The sequence below is a fragment of the Aphidius gifuensis genome, linkage group LG5, assembly GCF_014905175.1.
Source record: "Aphidius gifuensis isolate YNYX2018 linkage group LG5, ASM1490517v1, whole genome shotgun sequence".
Classification (NCBI taxonomy): domain Eukaryota; kingdom Metazoa; phylum Arthropoda; class Insecta; order Hymenoptera; family Braconidae; genus Aphidius; species Aphidius gifuensis.
Genome location: NC_057792.1, coordinates 9,465,101 through 9,471,765, shown reverse-complemented (window position 1 = coordinate 9,471,765; position 6,665 = coordinate 9,465,101).

Sequence of the window (6,665 nt, the reverse complement as noted above, 5' to 3'; positions counted from 1 at the left end):
GTGCGGTGGCGTTTCAATATGCAAGACTATGAATATGACATTGTATATAAACAAGGTCGTATGAACGCAAATGCGGATGCCTTGTCAAGAAACATTCCACAAGCGAAACTTGATGCGGAGAGCACTGTAGAGCGTCAAGCAATAAACTGTATCAAACAGCTGTTTGTTCTAACTAACAAAACTGGGTCAAATAAAAAAAGACAGAAAACGACGTCATCTGATGACACAGACAGTATAATAAAAAAAAGACAGTATAAAAAACAGAAAAATAATAAAATGACTACTGAATTATCGGGGTCATCGAGTGATGAGTGGAGTATAAAAAGATCAGTAAGAAACGCACCACGTTACGTTGACGCTGATGATATTACAATGTTACCTTATAATATTAATAAAAATAAATTTAATTTTAAAAAAATTCATGATAATAATACGGGGGATGATAGACCAACAAAACGTGTTATCAAACCTGATTTTACATTTGATGATATGGGATCGGATAGTAATGCTACATTGCGTGAAAAAAAGAAAAATAATAATTGTTTAAACGAAAAAAAGAATAGAGTAAATATTGTTGAAGATAAAATCCTTTTAAAAAATATTGATATTAATACTTTTGACCCACAGCCATCTACTTCTAGAGATGTAGTAGATTTTGGGGGGGTTGAAATTGAACAGCCAAATGAATTTTCAGATGAAATGCAAAAGTCAATGTCCTCAAAGGAATCTTTTGATGATTTATTATTAAAAAAAAAAGTAAAAGGGAGAAAAAGTTATGGGGATTTAAATAAAAATAAAAAAAAATTGATAAAAGTATAAATGAGAATGAGTCTATGGAAAATGAGAGTGATTATGACAGTATTGGTGGTATAAATGTTGATCAAATAAATGATGAAAATTTTTGTTATGATGGGGAAGATGAAGAAGATGTTATTAATGAAAATATACGCGGCAATAGAAATGAAGAAAGCGATGGGGTGGAAGAAATTGATCGCGAGAACGAATTTAATGATAGCGGGAACCAATTGTTAAGTAATAGCGAGTCGGAGGAGGTTGAAGATGATAATAATATATTACAAAAATTGAAAAGAATTCCAAATATTATTAAAATAAATAAAAATATTGTAGAATCAAGGGAGGGATTAGTTAACACACCGGGAACCATGGTCATTTTTACAACAATGTTAGGAGAGGCGGTGGATAAAGGTGCAAGAGAAATAATTGAATTAATGAGATTACCGGACGAACTTGTAATGTGTAGGCCGTCAAGAGTAAAATATAAATCAAAATCATGTTTAATAATTCCAATTAAATATAGACAAAATAATAGAGTTGAAGAAGAATCAATTGTTGAAAGTATAGCTGGTTTGTGTAATATAATTTTGGGAACAAATACTACTTTATTTTGCATGAGAAAAACAGAACAAATTGATGAAATATATGTATTGGGAGTTTATTTTAGAAAAATTAAGTGCCTTATTTCAAGGTATTAATGTACAAATAATTATATGTGATTCCCTGGTAGAAATAATCTCTCCGGATTTTCTCCGGATTTCTCCGGATTTCTCTGGATTTCTCCGGATTTCTCCGGATTTTCTACGTAATTGAGACTTCCGGAGATATGTACGGAGTAATCTCCAGACTATTTCTATAATATCTCCGGATTTTTTCCGGAATTTTGACTTAAAAAAACAAACACAAAAAAATTGAAAAATTAATAAGAAAAAGTAGAAATAAGAGTTTACATACGAAAAATAAAAAAGAAATTTTTTCTGAAAAAATCCGGAGAAAACCCGAAAAAACTCCGGAATAATATCTCCGGAAGTCTCAATTGCGTAGAAAATCCGGAGAAATCCGGAGACGATCCGGAGAAAGTCAGGAGACAATCCGGAGAAATCCGGAGAAAATCCGGAGATAATCCGGAGAAAATTCGGAGAGATTATTTCTACCAGGGTTCTTTAATCCAAACTCCGGATATAGAAACGCGAGCAATTTTATTAGACGAATATCATGGGTCGGCAGCAAATGGACATAAAGGTATGACAAAGACTTATGACAGACTGAGACAGGACTATTTTTGGCCTCATATGAAATAAGATATTGTTGAATTTATTAGAAAATGTAAGAAATGTCAATTAAGTAAATTAACTCGGATTCAAACTCGACAACCAATGCACATTACAGATACTCCTACATACGCATTCGAAAAAACTGCTATGGACATTGTTGGGCCATTAACTAAAGCAAAAAGGGGGAATTTATATGTACTCACACTTCAATGTCAATTAACAAATGTTTCATTAGCTATTCCATTGATAAAAATTGACCCTCCGCATGTAGCCAATGCATTTGTAAAAAAATTTATTTGTATATTTGGTCCTCCAACAATTATTCTAACAGATTGGGGAACTAACTTTATGTCTTCTCTATTTAAAGAAGTAGCCAAATTGTTTAAAATTAAATTTTATAGAACAACTGCTTACAGACCTCAAAGTAACGGTTCAATAGAAAGGTCACATCACGTATTAAAAGAATATTTGAGAATTAATTATGAAGGGAATAATGATTGGGATAGTACATGTAGAATAGCTTTATTTGCATATAATACTAGTAAACATGAAGGGACAGGCTATACGCCATATCAATTAGTATATGGTAGATTAGCAAAAATGCCTTCTAGTTTTCCTCCAATTAATGAAAATAATATGACTTATAAAAAATATTTGACCAAATTACATACAGACTTACGTAACGTACAGGAAGAAGCTAACAAGAATTTAAAATTAGCCAAAGCTAAATCAAAAAAATATTATGATTATTATGAAATATTATGAAATATTAATCCAAAAATATTTGAAATAGGGGATGAAGTACTTTTATTAAAGGAGGGAGTGGTAGAAAAATTTGGACCTCGATGGGAAGGGCCTTATGAAGTAATAGAAATTTGCGGGAAAGAAAATATTAAAATAATGGTAAAAGGGAAGCCTAGAAAAGTTCATGAAAATAAAGTTAGAATGTCATATTTAGACTAACAGAATTTAACTAAATAATTCAGTTTAACTTTTCTACTAACAAAGATTTTTTTTTTTGACTGACAAAATTTTACTGACAATACTTAACAAAATAATATTAAACAATTCAACACCATTAAAATTTTTTTTATTAAAAATAAATTTCAGAAAATGATTTGGTTTACATTTTGGTCAATTCTAGAGATGCACACGAGACGAGACAAGACGAGATTTGATCGAGTCTCGTCTCGGTCTCGAAAAATGACTAAAACAACAGTCTCGTCTCGGTATCGTCTCGGCTGAAAAAATCAGAGTCACGTCTCGGTCTCGTCTCGAGTAAAAAAAATTGGAGTCTCGTCTAGTCTCGGCTGTATAAATATAAAGTGAACAAAAGTAAACTTTTTTTTTTTATTATATCAATACAACATTTTTAAATATATACATTCTTATAATATATGCATATAAAATTTTTTTTTTTTTTTTTTTTTTTATTTTTTTATAACGTATGAGTAGTTTATTAGTTTTTTTTCAATTATTAATTAAGAATGAATATTGCATTTATTTTAACTCAAAAATTACGTATCGATTGTACTGAACAACAAACAAAAAAAAAATATATAAAATGAATATAAATTAATAATAAATAAATCAATTTTAAATTTAAAAAAAAAATGCTTATTTATACTTTGATTTAACATACAAATGTATATAATGAAGATGTTCTTTATTTATTTCGTACGTCTAAATCAAAATATAATTTACCATTATTTTTTTAAATTAAGCTGGATTTCAATTTAATTTTTATTTATTTTATATATTTTTTTGTTTGTTTATAGTTATTATATAGATGCAATATGTATAAGAACTTAATACTAAAAAAGGCACCACAAAAAAAAAAAAAAAAAATTAAGAAAACCAAATTTGATATTATTGATGACACGGCGAGACTCTCGCGAGAAGTCTTGGACTATTGCGAGTATCGTCTCGGTCTCGTCTCGCCTCAAAAATTTTCAGTCTCGTCTCGGTCTCGTCTCGAGTCAATTCTTCAAATCCAACTTGCACTCGGATGGGAGGGATACAACTGTGGTCACGGGGGAATAAACATTTCTACATTTTCATTACTCAATGTACAAAAATGCGACATTAAACGAATTATATCTAACGAGACAATAGTAAATATTCAACTCATGCAAATATCAGATTTCAGGGAAGTAAAAATTAATGAATGCGCAGTTGAATTGACACGTGCAGTAACACGTTGTGGTATGTGGAGTCACGTTAGCGTAGTTCCAAATTTTCAAAGAACAATATTTAAAGAATTAACTAGAGAAAGTTGTGATACATTAATAAATTTCGGAATTTATAAATATTCGGATGATAAAACTGTTTCAGATGTTAGAATTAGAAAAGTAACTTCAACGGATATCAATTTAGCTGGGTCATTAGAACAAGACGGTACTTGTAAAGGTGCGGATTATTCGGATACGTTTGGGTCATATAAAGAGGTTACAGTTCAAGGGGTTTTGAAAATTAGTTATGATAGATATAAGGGATCGGTTGATTTGTTAACTAATAAAGTAGTATTTAGACAAGGAGAGAGATGTAAATATGAGATTGGTCATTGTATTTCAGCTAAGGGGAAACAAGTATTTTGGAATGTACAGACTGGGGACCAATGTGAATTTAATAAATATAAAATTATGTATGAAGGTAGAGCAAGAAAATTAACAGCAACTGAAGACGAACCGGAAGTCTTTATAGCCGAAAACGAACAATCAACTTTTGCATTAGTAGCAACATCTAGAATGAAAATTTGTGGATATTTGGTTTTACGTACAGAAATTCCTAAAATATTTATAGTTGAAAATACACCCGGAAATTCTTTTCCCACTAAAAGTAAATTAAACACTGACGATTTAGATTTATTTTTATATATTAACGCTAAATTCATTTATGTTGAAAGACACATACGTACTCAGATGACAAGTTTATACCATTATACTAGAATTAGAAATTGTGAAACAGAAAGAAATATTTTACAGCAAGCTCTAATCACAGCACCATCTCACCCAGATTTATTTGCATATCAATTAATGAAAAAACGGGGTTACCAAGCCATTATTGCAGGGGAACTATTACATATAATAGAATGCCCAAAAATAAATTGCGTACATAGACAAACAGCGACATGTTATCAAGAAGTTCCTGTGACTTGTAATAATCAAAGTTATTTTTTAACACCAAAAACACATATGTTAATTACTAAAGCCACACCAATTGACTGTAATTCTTTGTTACTGACCGGATATAAAATTAATAATAATTGGTATTATTTTAACCCACAATCAATGATTGCACCCACACCAAGAGAAATTTCAGTAGATATTGTAAAAGATTGGAAATATAATAAATCAGGGAATATAGCCAATGACGGAATATATAGTCATAGCGATACAATGAAATTAGGAAAAAGAATTATGCAAAGATTGGAAATACCAGTAGTTATGAGTTCAATAGTACGGGGTGCTATGGGAGAATTTATTCATTCAGAAAATTTACATATGGAAAATTTATTTAATACAAATAGTTTTAGTCAATTCATAGAAGAAAAAACAAAAAAATATTGGGAAAAATTTTTATTATTCGGGACAGCAACGTCAGGAATTATTGGAATAATGTATCTGTTACATGTAGTAAAATTAGTATTAAATACAATTATTCAGGGATATACCAAGGCGGCCATATTCGGTAGCGGATATGCGTCTTTTTTAGTGACTGCATTGACTTGTCGATAATCGACACAGAACCTAAGAGAGCCATCTTTCTTTTTAACTATCACGACTGGACTTGACCAATCGCTTTCTGATGGTTCGATAACCCCATTCGTGAGCATGACGTCTGTTTCTGACCATATAGCAAGTTTCTTATGGTGAGACATCGTCCGGACCCTTTGCTTGATCGGTTCTTGATCGCCCACGTTTATTATATGAGCCGGGAGCTTAGAGAGCGGTAGACCTGGAGTTGGAGCGATACATACATCCAACAGGTCTTTCAGACGACGCTGTTCGTCTTCTTTCTAAAAATCCAGGTCTCATCTAGGTAAATTATGTCCATATTTTTGTTTTTTGCATCCATATATTTTAACAAAAACTTGATACGTTTTACAGCGATGTTTTTTTTGTTTACTAAATATTTTCGACCATTTCTAGATTTCCATTTAAAACCCATCGAACTTATCAGTAAACGTAATGACTCAATTTTACCGTAAAATACAATTTCTAGTTCTCTGTACATAAGCAAAAATTCCATACATGTCAGTATTCTGTGAATAAATAAATCTCAAAGTCAAGTAATTTTAATAAAAGTATGCAATAAATATTTTAAATTACCGAATCCGTTCTAAAAGTTTTGTCACAGTTACTGATGTTCCCGGAATAGTGAAAAAAAAGTACATATTGAAACATTATTCGTATTATAATTGATGTTATATTTATTTATGTTGATTAGATACTAATATGTTTATTTATTATCATTTGATATTATTAACTTAATGTTTTTCATTTAATATTATTAATTTAATATTGATATATATAATTGATATATTTATTTATATACATAGTAGTTATACAGGGCCGGTTCTGGATCAGTGGTGAG